At 47.5% G+C, this 18,042-nt stretch overlaps 1 protein-coding gene across 6 annotated transcripts in view; it reads left to right on the top strand.

Moving 5' to 3' along the window:
* The window catches only part of TRAPPC9 (trafficking protein particle complex subunit 9), a 573,855-nt gene that overhangs the window by 172,876 nt on the left and 382,937 nt on the right, over nucleotides 1–18,042 (top strand). The window lies entirely within an intron of this gene.

An 18,042-nucleotide genomic window follows, 5' to 3' on the forward strand; every position in this document is an offset into this window, starting at 1 on the left:
TCCCACTCCTGGTCTGTGTATCTGACCACGTGTCCCGTGAGGCTCTTAATTCTGGAGGGGAGAGAGGGCAGGCAAATCTGGGGGGAGGTTTGGCTGCCGGCTGCTCCCCATTCCCAGCTGTGGTGGGCGTCCATGGTGCCCTCGGGCACAGTCTTTGCTGTTTCTCCCCTTGCAGGTGAGGGCTTGGATCTCACGGGAGAGCCGAGGGACCGGGGCTGGCGTGGTGGCCGGCGTCCCCCTCCTGGCCGGCCCTGAGGAGACCTAGGGTCAGGATCGTACAGCAGCCCCCAGGAGCTTTACACTCTTGAAGCCCCTGCAAGGCCTTGAACAATTCACTAGCCGTTTCTAGCTGAACCTTGCTAGTGTCTGTCAGAGGCCCGTGCAGGCCGATGCTGGGGGTCCTGCTCCTCCCCTGCGGCTGCCTGTCAACAGATCACAGGTTAGTTTTCCCCTGTGACTTCAGTTCTCTGATCAGTTTGGGAAAAGCTGTTTTTCAGTTTATCCAGCTTTTTTCTTAAGGGTGGGAGTGATGCTTTTTCCAGTTCTCAACATCTTTCAGCTGAACTCAGAAATGTGCCTGCTGTGGGGTGATGCAGACCTGCAGTAAGTTTCAGGTTGTGTGGACATTTGTCACATGACCTACTGCTTTTGTTTTGTGTTCAGTGGCTTACCTGCTCCCTTTCTGCAGGGAGAGGTTGCCAATGCACCGACAGCCTGCACTGGCCTCCAGCCTTCTGACTCCCAAACAATAACTTCACAGCTCAGTGGCTCAGCCAAGGGGAAGATCTGCTTTCCCGGGAGCTCTGAGGAGCGCCTCTCTGGGTGAGGAAAAGCTTCCCAACACCCCGAAGCTGAGGTCTTGCCCTAGACATCTGTCTAGCAACCTGTGGAGGTGCACTTCTCCCCGGGCCACTGTTCCCCACCCCCTACGCAGCGGGGAAGGTTGACTGCGTTCCTGGATTTAAATTCAGGTTGGACGAGAACTTTCTAAACCACCAGGATGGAATGAAAACCCAGGTGGTTGTCATTCATGAGCAACAGGTGATCCTTTGCAAGCCCCTAGAGCTGAAGCCTTCCGGACCATTGATCTCACTGCCCTCATTATTGCTTTGCCAGCCAGCTGGTGGTGGTTCGCTGGGAAACAAATTAGGTGGGTGTTCAGTAGAAGGGATTCAAGAGGTTTTGTTTTTTGCAAAGAGAAAGGAATGATTTTTATGGATCACTGCAGATCGGTTTACTGTTAGCTCCTGCTGTTGATTGCATCCAGTCTTGTTAAGTTTGTTTTTAAAGTCTCTCTGTCCCCTCTTGTCTAACATTATGATTGGCCTCCCAGCTGCTCACTGTGCTCTCCTTTCTCTGTCTTCCACATTGTCCCCATGGTCCTTTCTAATTTTTTTTTTTTTTTGGCTCTAATTTTTTTTTTTTAAATGTTTATTTCAGAGAGCGAGCAGAAGTGAGCCAGAGCATGAGCAGGGGAGGGGCAGAGAGAGAGGGAGACACAGAATCTGAAGCAGGCTCCAGGCTCTGAGCTGTCAGCACAGAGTCCAATGTGGGCCTTGAACTCACAAACCGTGAGGTCATGACCTGAGCCCAAGTTGGACACTTAACCGACTGAGCCACCCAGGTGCCCCCAATGGTCCTTCCTAAAGCAGAATCTGACTGTCATCTTTCTGTGTGATTTCCAGGGTCTTGGCATTGACCTCTGGATAAAGTCCCCAGTATGGCTTGTGTGGTCTCACTGTGGCTGTCTGTGTAGCGTTCTTGCCCACCCTTGCCTCTCACTGAGCTTGGATTTCCGAAACAGGGACTGACTTGTGTTTCTCTGATGTGCCGTGCTCTCTGAGGCTTACTGTTTGAGAACAGACCAGTGGTTCTCAGACTTTGCTGCACTTGGGGATTGTGGGGGGAATATTTAAAACCTCTTCCTGGCTCCCACCCTTTGACATTGTGACTTGGTGGGGCATGGGGTGTGACCTGGCCATCTGGGTTTTTAAACTGTTCCAGATGAATCTTCTGTGCAGCCAAGTTTGGAAACCATTGATAGGGACTGTTTTCCCCTTGTGGGAAAACATCATCATCCTGGTCTGAGGTCAGTTGTTCGAAAGTCTGGGCTGCTTCAGGCAGACCCCGCTGCTGTGTATTTTCCATTTCCTGTGAGAAGTTTTGATGTTGGGTAGCCAGTCTCCTTTCTGGATTATTGTTGAGGTACTGGGATACTTTCTGTCCTTTGCTCCTTTATATAAATCTTAGAATCCATGTATCAGGTTCCTCCAAGTAGTCTGTTAGAACTGACCTGAACACCAGGTGGGGGAAATTGGCATTTTTATGAGCATCTTCTATCGATGAACGATGTCCTGTCATTTATTTGTCTTCTCGAATGTGTCTCAGTAACTTTCTAATTTTCTCTATGAAGGTTTTAAAGAATTTCACTAGATTTATTTCCAGATACCTTATTTTTGTTATAAAGATATTGAGCCCTTTTATGGAGATATAGCTTACACGCAGTTGGGAACACAGGTAGCAAGTATACAGCTGAATGAATGTTTTATTCTCCTCAATTCTTGCACCCACCGCCCAGAACTCGACTGGATAACTTCTACCTGTCCGGTGTAATTGAGTCTTGTCACTGGTGATTGGCCTGCACAAAGATCACTGTAATTGTGACTTGTGTCATCATAGGTTAGTTTTGCCTGTTCTTGACTTCTTGGCTTTGTTAAGGAAGAAATATAGTACATATTCTTTGGTGTCTTTTTTGGGGGGTTTAAACAACATTAATTTAAGTTCTAGAGGGCAGAAATCCAAAATCAGTGTATGTGGTCCCCCCCACCCCCTCAACATTATGTCTGAGTTCCATGCATGTTGGGTTTTTTGTTCCTTTATGTTGCTGGATGCTATTCCACTGTGTGAAGATACCACAATTTATCCACTCGTGATTGGCATTTGGGTTGTTTCCAGCCTTTGGCTATCATGAATAGGTATAATTTTTCTGGCACAGGTACTGGGTAGACATAAGCCCACATAAGCCTATGAGTGGTTTTCTGGATCATAGATCTTATGTGTGTTTAGCTCTAGTAGATTTATAGCCATGTAGGTTTTCTTCCTTTCTTTTAAGAAAGGGAACAGGAGGTGGGGGAGCTAGAGAGAATCTTAAGCAGGCTTCACTCTCAGCACACAGCCCACGACCCTGGGATCATGACTCGAGCCAAAATCAAGAGTCGGATGCTTAACAGACAGCCTCCCAGACATCCCTACCACACATGTTTTCAATGTGCTTATTTTCATTTACACCCACACCATCTACCTGAAGGTTCTTTGCTGTTCCAGAACCTTCTCACCCCTGGATATTGTCAGTCTTTTAAATTTTAGCTGTTCTGGCCCACGTGTAGTGGTGTTTCATTGTGGTTTGAATTTGCCTTTCTCACCTAACTAAAACTGTTGCCCAGTAAAAAATGAAGACTATATTTTAACAGGCATTTCGCACAAGTATGTGTCCAAATGATAAGTAAACACATGAAGGGTGTACAGTTACTGGTTTTATTTTTTTGCAGCTTTGAGATACGATTGGCACATAACACCATAAGTTACAGTGTGCTGATTTGACTCATTCCAAAATGATTACCATACATAGTTAGAGCTAATATCCCTAATATCTCTATCATATCACATAATTAGTGGGTTTTTTGTGGTGATCACATTTTGTTAAGTTTTTGTTTAAATTTCAGTTAACATACGGTATAATGTTAGTTTCAGATGTACAACGGAGTGATTCACAACTTCCAGACATCACCCAGTGCTCATCAGTAGTGCCCTCCTTAATGCCCATCACCCTTTAACCCATCGCCCCGGCCACTTTTCCTCCAGCAATCCTCAGTTTGTTCTCTATCCTTAAGAGTCTGTGTGTTGGTTTGTGTCTGTTTTTTTTTTCTCCCATTTGCTCATTTGTTTTGTTTCTTAAATTCCACATGACTGAAATCCTATGGTATTTGTCTTTCCGACTTCACTTAGCCTAATTCTCTGTAGCTCCAACCGTGTTGTCGCAGATGACAAGATTTCATTCTTTTTTATGGGTACCGTTCCATTGTGAGTGTGTGTGTGTGTGTGTGTGTGTGTATGTATGTTGTGTGTGTTTGTGTATACACATACCACATTCATTATCCATTCGTCAGGTGATGGACACTTGTGCTTTTTCCCTAATTTGGCTACTGTAGATAGTGTTGCTGTAAACATTAGGGTGCATGTGTCCCTTTGAATTAGTATTTGTGTCTCTTTTGTGTAAAAACCTAGTAGTGCGATTGCCGGATCACAGGGTGGTTCTATTTTTTAACTGTTTTTTTGAGAGAGCATGCATGTACATGAGCACGCATGCAAGCAGGGGAGGGTGGGGAGGGGAGAGAGAGAGAGAATCCCAAGCAGTCTCTGTGCCCATTGTAGAGCCTGACCGGGGGCTCGATCTCACGAATTGTGAGATCATGACCTGAGCCACAGTGAAGAGTCTGATGCTTAACTGACCGAGCCACCCAGGCGCCCCTATTTTTAACTTTTTGAGGAACCTCCATACTGTTCTCCAGAGTGGCTATACCAGTTTGCATTCCCATGTGATGAGAACATTTAAGATCTATTTTTTAAATCAACTTTAAGTATGTAATATATTATTATTAAACATAATCACAGTGCTGTGCACTAGAGCCCCAGAATATGTTCATCTTCTGATTGAAAGCTTGTACCCTTTGACCAGCCTTTCCCCATTTTCCCCATATCTCAGCCCTTGGTAACTGTCATTCTTTCTGTTGCTATGTATTTGGTTCTTTTGGATTCCACATAGAAGTGATATCCTACAGTATTTGTCTTTCTCTGACTTATTTTACTTAGTATGTCCTTAAAGTGCATCCATACTGTTGTAAATAGTAAGGTTTCCTTCTTTATCAAGGAATAATATCGAATCGTATACAGACCACTCATCTGTATATACCCACTCATCTGTAGATGGATATTTAGGTGGATTTCGTATCTTGGCTATAATGTTACAATAAGCATGGGAGTCCGATGTCTCGAGATGCTGTTTTCATTTCCTTTGGATATATACTCAGAACTGGCTGGATCATATGGTGGTTGTAAATTTCTGAGGAATCTCCATACTGTTTTCCTCAATGGGTGCACAAATTTACATTCCCACCAACACAGTGCAAGGATTGCCTATTCTCCACATCCTTGCCAACTCCTGTCTCTTGTCTCTTGATGACTGCTATTATAATCAGTGTGAGATGATAGCTCATTGTGGTTTGATTTGCATTTCCCTGATGTTTAGTGATGTTGAACTCCTTTTCATGTACCTCTTGCCGTTAGTAGTTCATCCTTGGAGAAATACTTGGTTCTTTTCATTAAAAAAAAAAGTTTTATTTTTATTATTTAAAAAAATTTTTTTAATGTTTTACTTATTTTTGAGACAGAGAGAGAGACAGAGCATAAGCAGGGGAGGGGCAGAGAGAGAGGGAGACACAGAATCCAAAGCAGGCTCCAGGCTCTGAGCTGTCAGCACAGAGCCCTGACGCGGGGCTCGAACTCACGAACCGCGAGATCATGACCCGAGCCGAAGTCGGAGGCTTAACTGACTGAGCTACCCAGGTGCCCCAAAAATGTTTTGCTTTTGAGAGAGAGCATGAGCAGGGGAGGGGCAGAGAGAGAGGGGTACAGAGAATCCAAAGTGGGCTCTGCACTGACAGCAGTGAGCCTGATGCAGGACTTGAACCCATGAACTGCAAGATCATGACCTGAGCCCAAGTTGGATGCTCAACTGACTGAGCCACCCAGGTGCCCCTTCTCATTTTTTTTTTTTTTATGAGTTTATTTTGAATGCACATGAAATAGTGCGTGAGCAGGGGAGAGGGAGGGAGCGGGAGTGGGAGGGAGCGAGGGAGAATCCCAAGCAGGTTCAGCACAGCCAGCACCGAACCGACATGGGACTCAAAACCAAACACTGTGAGATCGTGACCTGAGCCGAAATCAAGAGTTAGATGTTCAACAGGCTGAGCCGCCCAGGCAGTCCGGTTCTTCTCCTTTTTTAATCAGATTGCTGATTTGTTCCTGAGCTGTGTGAGGTCTTCATATATTTTGATGTTAACCCCTTGCCAAATACATGATTGGTAGAGATTTTCTCCCATTCTGTAGGCTGCCTTTTCATTGTGTCGATAGTTTCTCTGGCTGTGCTTACTTGGTAGTCTCACGTGTTGACTTTGCTTTGGTTCCTTGCTCCTTGGTGTCCCATGAAGACACGGCTACCAAGACCAATGCTATGGCGGTTTTCTCCTGTTTCCTTCCAGGAGCTTCTTTGCTGGAGTCCATCTGTTGAAGTCTTAATCTCTTTTGAGTTAACTTTTGTGCCTCGTGTGAGATAAGGCTCCGGTGTCCTTTTTCTGCGTGTGGTTATCCGCTTCCCCCAACGGCACTTATCTCAGAAACTATCCTTTCCCTGCTGAGTATTATTGGCTCTTCTGTGAAATATTAGTTGACAGTCTCTGTGAGAGTTTATTTCTGGGCTCTTGTTCTGTCTCCGTAGTATGCGTGTCTGTTTTTATGCCCGTGCCATGCTGTTTTGATTACTACAGCTACCTAGTAGAGTTTGAAATCAGGGAGTGTGATCCCTCCGATTTTGTCTTTTTTCCTCAGGACTGCTTTGGCTCCTCGGGGTCTTTTGTGGCTATGTGCAGATTTTAGGATTGCTTGTTCTTTTTCTGTGAAAAATGCATTGGAGTTTTGATAGGGATTGTATTGAATCTATAGATGGCTTAGGGTAGTAGGGACATTTTAAACAATATTTTTCCTGTCCATAAACAGGGGATATCTCCATTTATTTGTGTCAGTTTCTTTCATTGAAGTTGTACAGTTTTCAGCGTTCAGATCTTTCACTTTCTTAGGTAAATTTATTCATAGGTGTTTTCTTGATTTTGATGCTATTGTGAATGAGATTGTTGTCTTTATTTTTCAGGCATTTCTTTGTTAGCACATAGAAAAGCGACTGACTTTGGTGTACTAATGTTATTATCTCGCAAGTTGACTAAATTTGATTAGACCTAATGTGTTTCTTTTCCCCCTTTGGTTGAGTTTTAAGGATTTCCTATATTTAAGATCAGAGCATTTGCAAGTAGAGCCATTTTTTCTTGTTCCTTTCTGATTCGGATGCCTTTTGTTAATCTTGCCTGATGGCTCTGGCGAGGACTTTGGACACTAAGTTGAACACGTGTGAGCGTGGGCCACCTTGTCTTGTGCCTGATCTCAGGAAAAGCTGCAAGCTGTTGCCATTGGGTAACTGGGCTTGTCCTATATGCCCTTCATTATGTTGAGGTATGTCCTTCAACACCCAGTTCTGAGGGCTTTTATCATGAAAAGATTTTGAAGTGGGCAAATGCTTTTCCTGTATCGACTGAGATGATAGGATTGTTCTCTTTCCTTCTGTTAGCATGGTGTATCACATTTATAGACTTATGTATGTTAAGCTGTCTTTGCATCCCAGGGATAAATCCTACTTGATCATGGTATATACTCCTTTAAATGTGCCGTTGAATTTGTTTGCTACTGTTTTTTTTTTTTTTTTAAGTTTATTTATTTTGAGAGAGAAAGCATGAGCAGGGGAGAGGGGCAGAGAGAGAGAGAGTTGGGGGGGGGGTGCGGGGAGAGAATCCTAAGCAGGCTCTGCACTGCCAGCATGGAGACTGATGCAGGGATTGAACTCATGACTGTGAGACCATGGCCCAAAGTTGGATGCTTAGCGAACTGAGCCACCCAAGAGCCCCTGCTAATGTTATATCAAGGAATTTTGCATCTGGTTGCAGCAGGCATATTGGTCTGTAGTTTTCTGTAGTGTTTCTGTCTGGCTTTGGTGTCCAGGTAATGGGTGAGCTGGGGAAAATGTTCTTTATGCGTGGCTGAAAACCCTGTGGCAGGGACGCCTGGTTGGCTCAGTTGGTTAAGTGTCTGACTCTTGATTTCTGCTCAGGTCACAATCTTATGGTTTGTGCGATCAAGCCTTGCACTGGACTCCATGCTGAGTGTGGAGCCTGCTGGGGATTCTGTCTCCTCCTGTCTCTCTGCTCCTCCCCCACTCATGTGCATGTGTTTTCTCTCAAAATAAATAAACTTAAAAAAAAAAAAACACAAAACCTCGTGGCAGAAAGAGGAAAGCAAGTTTTTGGAACGGTGTGCATGTTAGTCCTTACGAGCATGTGCCGGTAGGTATGAACATTGATTTGTTGGGGAAGAAGGGTTTTGTGGGAGACTGGGGTGTACTTTTGATAGCTTTTTAAATTGGTGTTCCAATAGGAAACTGTGGCTTGGCTGGGTGACTACCGAAGTAATGACGTTCCCTGTGTTTTGGGGGGTGCTCCGTGCTCACGGAGTGCTGTGAAGGGTACACAAAACATTCGGACTGTACTTTGCATCTCTTGTTTCTAAGAGGAGAACAGGCACATGTCATTATTTGCCTTGGGACACCACCACTCTCCCTTGATTATCTTGTGAAAAGGCGTTTACTTCCAATTTCAAACTGGCAGTACTCTGGTTTTGTTTGCCTGATTTTTATCCCAAAATAACATATGCTAATTGAGCTTTTTCTGCAGCTTTCTTTGGAGAAATGATGTTCATTTATTTGTGTTTCTTGAAGTAGAAATGGAGTAATGCATGTAAACAAGATGTAAAAGCTGTAAGACCCAGAGCGGGAACCTGCGAGGAGCTCTTCCTCACTCGTGCTGTCGAACAGGGAGCCGGGATGTCCTCCCCAAGGTGGGGGGCAGGTTGGCAGAGCTCTGGTTCCATGTCCAGACTCTGGTCAGCCGTCCACTTGTGGCCAGACATGGGGATACCCTGCGGTTGGAACCCAGGGCCTCCTGTCTCCTGGTCCCATGGGACTCCCCTCCTCTATGTGCACAGGGAGAAGGCCTGGGCTGGTGGGACACGGGGGCCCTGGATGACCCGACAGCTGCTTCAAGAAGGAGAGACAAGGGCCAGGTCACCACACTTTGTCTTCGTGCCAGATGTCCCCAAGGTCTTGGCTAAGAAGTTTGCTATTTCCAGCTTGGCCCAGCATGGTGATGAGGAACGCACCTCTTTTCAAAGCAACCCATTCTGGCCTTCTTATTCTACAGAGAAGTGACTTATTGGTGTTTTGGAATATAGTCCTTGGATGATTATTCCTCCATGAAGTCACTCATTCACAAAATCATTGGTTCCCTCCTTTTGATTAGGAGCTTCCAGATGCAGGCTCGCAGCTCGGGCCGTCCCATCAGGCAGCTTCAGGGGGCTGCGTGTCCCCGCCCGTCTGAGTGATGGCCCTGGAGGTCTGCCCTGTGCCACCTGTGTGCTGTGCAGCGGCCTGACGGTGAGAGGTGTTTCCCGTCGCTTAGTAATTGACGGAAGGATGTAGATGCGTTTGTTAACCCAGCAGATAGTTCCCCCATGTGCTATGTGCCGTGACAGATGGCTCAAGTACAGGTGGAAGGTCACTGTTCCTGCCCTGAGGGGCTTCCGGCCAGAGTCAGGTTAGCGCAGGGCTCTGTGGTCCATGCCAGGGTCCTTGTCCCGACTCTGGTGGCGCGGTCTGTCTCGGTCAGTGGAGCGCCAGGGTGGCCAGCGGCTGGGAAGTGTTGGCTTCTCTTGAAGATGTTGTGAGAAGAGAAGTCTGCGTTCTTGGTCATGCGTTTCTAGGCCCTGTCTCTAGTGGCCACAAATGTCCTTATCTGGGGTTCAGTGTCCCCCGCTTCAGTTGTGTCCCCTTGAGCGTCTTGGGAGGAGAAGATTGAACACTGTCCTGTCAACAGAAGTAGGAAATGGTCTTAACGTCTGCTGTGGCTGGGCTCCTGTGCAGCCGGGGACTCAGATGGCATTCCTTCCCCACAAAGGGGACCGCTACCAGTAGGCTGCAAGGTAGGAGCTTCCTGGAACTTGGCTCTTGCAGCCGTACACCTTGGGCGCTGGGAGGAGGCCTTGCTGTGGCCCGGACTTCCACATGTGCCCCTGGAGGGGACCCATGGGCGCTCTCCTGCGCGGACGTGTGTGTCGTGTGCGGTTGGGTAGAGCCGCGCCTGGGGTCTTCCGTCGGGGATGGCCGATTTTCGGGTGCGCTCTTCGATGAGCGTTTGCGTTGCCCTGTTTCTCCTTTTTAGAGGTCATGCTGCGTTCTTTCTCAGGTCGCCTGCTCATTTGTGATGGTCTCTTCTTCCTTGTTCTTTGGAGTCCTTTTGACTTATTTGCAAACGTTAGTAGCTCATCAATAACGGTCTGGGAAAATCAAACCTATACTTACCATGTGACCCAGCCATTTTACTCCTAGAAATTTAATCAAGAGCAGTGAAAGCATGTGTCCCTACAGTGACTAGGACACACGTGTTCAGAGCGGCTATATTCGTAATGAAAACTCAAAGCAGCCTGCGGGCTCATAAATTAGGTGAATGGGTACGCAGATTGTTACAGGCGTTCATTGGAATCCTGTTCAGCAATTAAAAGGAGTCCAGCCTGGATGCATGCAGTGTGTTGGAATTAGTCTAAGAGGAGGATGCCGTGTGACAGAAGCCTGACAGAAAACAGTATCTAATGTGTATGATGCCATCTGGGTTAACTTCTGGAAAATGTGAACTCCTTTACGGTGACGGCAGTGCTTACATGGGGCTGGGAGGAGGCTTGGGCTTGGGGAGGACGGCACTTGGGGGGTGGATGCGTGGACACACAGGCAAGCTTAGTTGATGGATATATTCACGATCTCCATTGCGCTGATGGTGTTACGAATGTCAGCGCCTCCGGTTGGATGCTTTAAACTTCGGTGGTTACTCTGTGCTGGTTACATCTCAGTAGGGGTGTTAAAAGAAAGAGCTGTGGTAGGGGAGGGGGCAGAGCTGCTGACTGCACAGGGAGGGTGTTCACAGGGAGCACCCGGAAACGAGCCAGGCTGTCCCTTAACAGGACCCCAAGTGCAGTCCTAGGCCCAGTGATGGAAGATGGGTGGTCCTCCCCTCTCCTCTGGTTGTCTCTCTGCTCCCCTTGGGTTTGGCTGCTCAGTGGGGAGGAGGCAGGGGAGTGGGTGGTAGTGACATGTGAGGAGAGGGAAGACTCATCTGGGGGCCACCTTATGCACATGGTGACAATGGGCCCCAGGTGTGTGGTGGTGGGTCTGAAGGCAGCCTGCTGGGCCCAGTGCATGGTTTTCCCCATTGACCTTGGGCTTCAGGTGCCCCTACAGAGAAGGTAGACTGGGGTTTAGCCTGGAGTGGGGCCTTGTCAGGTGGGTCGAGGGAGGAGCAGGCAGGGGAGTGATGGGTGCTTTCCTGGGGGATGGGGTGTTGTAAGTGCAGGTGAGTGTCTCCGACTGTGGCCCAGCCGCCAGCCCTGGGCCTGCTACCTGTCTTGGTGTTACTGGAACGCAGCCACCTCTATGCGTTTCTGGATGTTGGTGGCTGCTTGTGCCCAACAGCAGCTCAGCTGAGTAGCTGTGGCAGAGACCTGCGGCCCACAAAGCCTCAAGTGTTTACTGTCAGATCCTTTACTGACGATGCTTTGTGACCTGTGATTCGACTGTGGAAGCGGAGGCTGGAGAGGGCAGACAGGGACGTAAGGGGGCTTATGGATAATGAGGAAGTGCAGGGGGTACATGGGAGTGTTCAGAGGTCAGAGCAGGTTTGGGGGTGGGAGTATGGGAATAAATGAGAGTTCTACCAATAAGTGAAATCCCAAGGAGCTCATGTGTGTGGGCCTAGGGTAGCTAGTTGGGAACCATCCAGAACCCTTCATGGGCTCAGCTCATGTGTGTGGGCCTAGGGTAGCTAGTTGGGAACCCTTCATGGGCTCAGCGGGTAGTTATTAAGCATCACGTACATGAAGGTTCCAAAGGTCGGTGAGGGCACAGGGCCTGGAGTGGGGAGTCCTCACAGGATCAAGACTGAGCATCCAACAGAGGGAGGCCAGTGTCAAAGCTGGCCTGCCGTGGGTGTGAGGACGGTTTTGTGTGAATGGTTTATGAAGGTTGCTGTTTCTACATGAACTTTCTCTCCTAAGCCTGTCCTAAAGTTTCTGAATGAATGAACTCCCCGCTTTCTCGATGCAAGTTGAGGATGCGTTTTGGTTAATTTCTGAGTCAAATGCTTGTATTCCTTCGGTTTTCTTGTATTTTATGATAACCAGATGGGCTCCCCCCCCCCGGCACCCATTGATTTTTTAAGAATAAATGAAAATGCATCTTCAAAATATATCCTACCTGGAACTGCGTATTCTGACCAACTCCCCCTGGGAGATTGTTGTCTCCTTTTGCCTTTGTAAATGTATTTTGTCCTAGTTTTGTTTTATTCCAGTGCCTGTAACTTGTTGCAAGAGAAATTGATACTCTGCCTTAAGCCTTACTTTCTTTGGAAGGTGCAAAAATGGACCCATTGCTTGAGGAGACCCACCAGTGGAGGTGGACGCTAAGCCGTTGTGAGGCTCCTTAAGGCAGGTTGAGGGCTGCGTGGCATACTGCACCACCCTCTGGCTGGCGAGCTGTCCTGGAAGCTCATGGGGGCACTGACGTGTGTTGTCGCGGTTTTTCCGGGTGGTCACAAATCCGACAGTCCCGAGTTCTGGCTCCGCGTCTGACGAACTGTGCGGTGTTACCGATGTTCTCAGACTCTTCAGCCTCCTCCTCCGTGGAGCCGAGAAGACAGCGCTGCCCCGCGGGGAGTGAGGGACCTTCGATGGCCCCTGCCAGGGCCTGGCACGTGGAGACGCCGTCACCACCCCTCGTCACTGCAGCTGTTGTTTGTGACTGCCATTGGTCTCTGCCACGCGGGTCCCACTTTGAGCTGCCCTCCTCCCGAGTGGTCACCGTGGTTGTGCTGGAGCTGAATTTGGGAGCGGGCTCTTTTCGCATACAGAATTGTACCTCTGAATTGCCCACAGAAACGCTCTTAATGGAAAAGTTGAGCGCTGTAAACAGTAACTATGAAGTTCTGTCAAGCTCCATTTGATTCATGGTGATCTCGCGGTTTCATCCATTCTTAAATACCCCGAGAATCCACTCCTCTCTGGTCTTCCCACTAGGCTGCCTTCCTGTTTGTCACTTTTTTGGTCTTGTCTTCCCAGTAATTGCCACTGCAATCTGTTCTCTGTTCTATTTGTGATGGCCCGTGCTGGCAGAAGAGTTGCCCGAGTGAGTGAGCAGAATTTTCTCCCCTGCGGCCCGGCCCAGCTGGCGAGCTGCCCCTCCACGGGCGCAGCGGGTGGTTTGCTCCGTCTCTCCCCTCCCCCCCTCTGCAGCCGCCTCTTCTCTCCAGCCCCATCCTTTTGTGGGCCGAGGGCTCATCTTCCAACCTTCAGATAGCTCCCTTCTGCCTCCGCTCCTACTTACGCATTCCTTCTTCACCCGCGGTTGGATCAGAGGGCAGAATAGTCTGTGAAGAAGCTGTGGAGGGGCTTTGGTTGTATTTTTCTGCGCTTCAAGATGATAGGTTTTTGAGGTTTCTTTGAAGTTTTGAGGTCTCTGTCCAAAAAGGAGGCAAATTTCAGATCTAATTTTCAGCCTTTTTTTTTTTTTTTTTTTTTTTTTTTTTTTTTTTTTGCTAAGTGCATAGCCTAGATCCTTCTAGCTCAGAGACATTGCAGATTTATATTTTCATAGATCACCTTGAGTTGGTTGCCATTTTCAAGCTAAGAAAACGGAGGTTCATAGGGTTTTGTGACTTGCTCAGATTCTCTCGATGTGTTGGGAAGAATGCCTATGTCTTCATAGCATTCGATTCAAAGGAAGATGCCTCCGTCCCCAACTTCTGCCCTTTAGAATTGTACATGAAATCTACAAAGTCCACGTGTGGCCCTTCTGGTGCCTCCTGTCTGGATCAGCCGCTGTTGACACGACACTTCCGTTTCTGGCCACGGCTGGATTTGGGCTACCCCTAGTCCCACCAAAACCAGCTGCTGGAGAAGGCACAAGGAACAGAGGGGAGGCTGGCTTTACGGCACCCTCCCCTTGCCATCCAGGGCTCTGGACCACTTGCAGGAAAGGAGACCTTAGCAGTGTGTTAGTGTGAGAAAGGACTCGTATTTCCATGGTGAAAAAGAATCTGTGTCCTTTGGGGGCTGGTGGAGTTTGTGTAATTTGCTGATGATGGGAGCTTCGCCTGGGGGAGAGCAGAAGACGCTGTGTCCCAGGCTGTGTGTGAGTGCGGGAGTCAGAGTGACAGTGCTCACATTTAAAATATTTTGGGCACCTGACTTTAACTCAGCAGAGGGTGACCTAGGGGCTGAGTGACTGTTGGTCGTCCTGAGCGCTGTGCTGGTTCACAGGCTCCATTTGACCTCGTGTCTAGGGCACGGTGCTGAGAAGTGTGGGGTTTATGTTTTGCAGTGTCTGTGTTCATAGTGCTAGCCCCCTCACAGGCCCCATGGTGTGGTGGAGAGTTTTTCTAGATGGTGCCCATGGTCCTGGGAGAATGGGGAGGGAAAGCTCCTTCAACTGTAACAGCTGTGGGCTGGGACTTTGCATGATGGAATTTTGCCTAACCCGCAGTTGATGGTTGACTGTGACTTTGGGGTGATGGGACTTTTGGTGAACGTGGTGTGCAAACGGAGTATCCTATCTGACCCTATAGGTTAGTCATTGCTTTAATATTTACTGAGAGTTTGATTTGCTAGAGCCTGTGTGAGCTACTGTAAGGGATAGAATAATGAAGCAAGAATTGTGTCTTCAAGGAGTCTATAGTCCGCTAAGAAATCTCTAATGTGTGTAAGTTGCTCTAATAATAATACCTGTTTTTGTTGAATGCTTGCCAGGTACCCAGCATTGTGACAAATATTTGGTATGTAGTAACTCGTTATTGCAGAGAAGCATGCAGTTGACAGGTTCTGGTTGGTCCCATTTTGAGGATGAGGAATTGAAAGCTCAGAGTTTAAGTAACTTGGCAAAGATACCTCAGCCAGCAGCTCCTGGCCTGTATGCCTTACTGTCTTCCTGGACACGTTCTGCATGCAGTAGGCACGGGCCTCGGGGTAGACAGGTGGTTGGACTCCGAGGAAGAGTCCTTGCTTTCTGCCACAGTGACGAGGGGACACGTGATGGAACAGGCAGCATGTTAACTAACAGTGGGACACGAGGAAACACATAGATGGTTGTCAGAGGGAAGAGAATTGGAAAAGCACAAAGATGAGAAGACACGGGGTAGAATAGAGGTGACAAGGAATGGATTCTGGCAGAATTGACAGAATCTGGTTAGAAGGACCAACCCAATTCAAAGCTGGGCTGTGGCCCCTGTGAGCCTGCTTTATTTCCAGTCTACCCTTCACTTATGGGGTCATCTTTTGGTGCCTCCCCTAAAAGCTTCTGGGACTTCCTTCTGCTCTGCCTGGGGGACACTTCCTACTTTGTGCTGAGAGTTTGTCAGAGGCTCTGCCCCGATTCTCAGCTTCTCGGTCAACTCTTCTGGTATCTGCAGGCACCCTGAGGTGTCTAAGGAAATTTAATGCCACCTCCCGTCTAAGTATTTCTTCTTCTGCCAGATCATGGCCCTGTGGTTACTCACTGCCTTGCTGCTTCTCCAGCACCTTGAAGAGATTTGAAGGCTATTTTGTGTTCTGTATTGTTCTCTGTGGCTGAGTTGGTCTGAATTGTCTAGCCTGCTGTCTGCAGAAGTAATGCCCCGATACTCACTTTGTCCCTGTGCAGTTTGACCTACTTGGGGGACCCAGCCATCCAAGTTACTAGATGGATAGTCCCTTGGTGTGGGGTAGCATGTCCCAGGATCAGTTACTGCCACTCTGACCTCGGGGAGGTTATTCATGGCTCTTCTGTAAGATGGGGGCAAGTTTACAAGCCACAAAATACCTTACAGAAAGGAGTTGGTATCTTACCAATCTCAGTTTTTGCTGTTTGTTTTTCTCTTGTGTCTGTTCCCATGTATCTTAAGCCAAAATTAGTAGTTTTCAGTTCTCCCACACGTGGCCTCTGGCAACTTGTTCCACTAGCCTGGTCTATGCTAGAGGTCTCTCGTACTTGACACACTAGGGGTACACTTGTGCATGCCAGCTGGTTTGTTACACAGCTCCAACTACATGAGCTTTACTTAACAGGACGGCATCTCTTTATGTTCTTGAATAATAAAACTATTGTTCAATAAACTCACTGACTCAGCTGGAGTCTTCTTAGCTCGTTGGGAACTTGTTTCCAGCAACAGATACTTAGGTATCTGTCACTTCAGACCTGTCCATATAAATAGACTTGTTTGCAAATGGAACAGTGTCCCAGAAAGTAGAGGGTCTGGCACACATACATGTGAATCCTAACACTCACTTGAAAAGTCAGTTAAAAATTTTTTGAAAATAAAGACAGAACTGTGTTTTTAAAGCTTTTTAGGGTGACGTTAGCAACAGATTCTGGAGGTGAGTGGGGGACGGTGACATAGGTGAAGGGCTTAGGGTATCTTGAGCCCTGAGTAGTGTATGGAATTGTTGGATCAATATATTGTTCACCTGGAACTCCTAACGCTGTGTTGATTATATGGGAATTAAAAAAAAATGATGAAAATGATACAAAACAAATAAATAGTTTGATGAGTTGTTAGAAGGTAACACTCTTCTAACTAGGACCTGGATCAAAATCTAGAGCTTTGCCAGCTGGATAGCCTCTCACGTGCCCCATCTTTACCCCCAAAGGGAGCACCGTCCTGATTTCTAGTCCGTACTTAGCTTTACTTACTTACAGTCTTAGCATATGAGTATGTCCCTACATAGACGAGTTGATTGTTTAAGTTTCTCTTAATGGGCAGGTACCCCTGCTCTTTCCTTTTCCTGATAATTTATCTGTTGAGGAAGCTGGGACATCCAGCCCAAGGAGACTTCCACAGCGTGGGCTTGTTGATTGAGCACTTGTGGTGTCCTTCTGAACACTTGTGGTGTTCTTCTGTCCCCTGCATTTCCTGAAAATGGGCAAAGCTGGATCCAGAAGCTTGATCAGGTTCACCTCTGATCCCTTTGGCAAGTCCAGCATGGTCTTGTGTTCTTAGGTCAGGAGGCAGGGAATGCCCACTTGTTTCTCTCGTTGTGATGTTACTAATTGCCCATGCTTTGTCCAGATCAGTGCTTCTCAACCAGGGATGGTTTTGCTCCCGCTCCCCTTTCCAGGGGACGTGTGGCAATTGTTGGTTGTTACAACTTGGGGGGAGGTTGCTCCTGGCATCTTGTGCGTAGAGGTCCGAGATGCTGCTATACATCCTGCTTGCACAGCACAGTCCCCAACAGGGAGAATTGTCCAGCCCCATGTCTCAGTGTTGAGGTTGAAAAATCCTGGACTAGGGGTTGTAAAATAGTATTCCGATTTTATCCCTTCTTTATCATTTTGCTAGAATGCTTTTATAAAGATACATCCTGCTCATCATGAGATTATCAAGTTGTACAGTTCATAAATGCTTGATTTTTTTAATTTACCAATTTTCAGGAAAATCAAGATTCTTATCCTCCACAGATGGCCATTGACTTTAAAAGGAAATTACAATGAACACATGGATTAAATGTGGATTTAATTTTTTTTTCACGTTTTATTTATTTTTGGGAGTGAGCGAGCATGAGCATGGGCGGGGCAGAGAGAGGAAGAGAGAGAGGGGGGTGGACGGAAGATCCAAAGTGGAATCCGTGCTGACAGTGGCAAGCTCGATGTGGAGCTTGAACTCACGAACCGCGAGATCATGACCTGAGCTCAAGTCGGATGTTCAACTGAATGAGCCACCCAGGTGCCCCTAGATGTGGATTTAAATTATATCCATTAGATACAGATTTACACCTACCTGAAGAGCATCCATCAGTTGGATTTACTATCACTTTGAGTTTGCATTGTCTCCTCTTGGCCAGTGGGAGCTTCTGCAGTTGGGTGCAGAGGCCTTTGACCCAGCCCTTGTCTTGGTTGGTTTCCTTGCTCTGGCGTAGAACGAGGTGTCCAAGCTCACCCATACGTTTCCTGCCACTGACTTGGCGTCATCCGTTTCTTTGAGAAGCCTGCCCTGGTTGCTTTTCCCTAAAAGTGAACAAGTGAGAACTCGAGACCATGGT

The sequence above is a fragment of the Leopardus geoffroyi genome, chromosome C3 (genome assembly GCF_018350155.1).
Source record: "Leopardus geoffroyi isolate Oge1 chromosome C3, O.geoffroyi_Oge1_pat1.0, whole genome shotgun sequence".
Classification (NCBI taxonomy): domain Eukaryota; kingdom Metazoa; phylum Chordata; class Mammalia; order Carnivora; family Felidae; genus Leopardus; species Leopardus geoffroyi.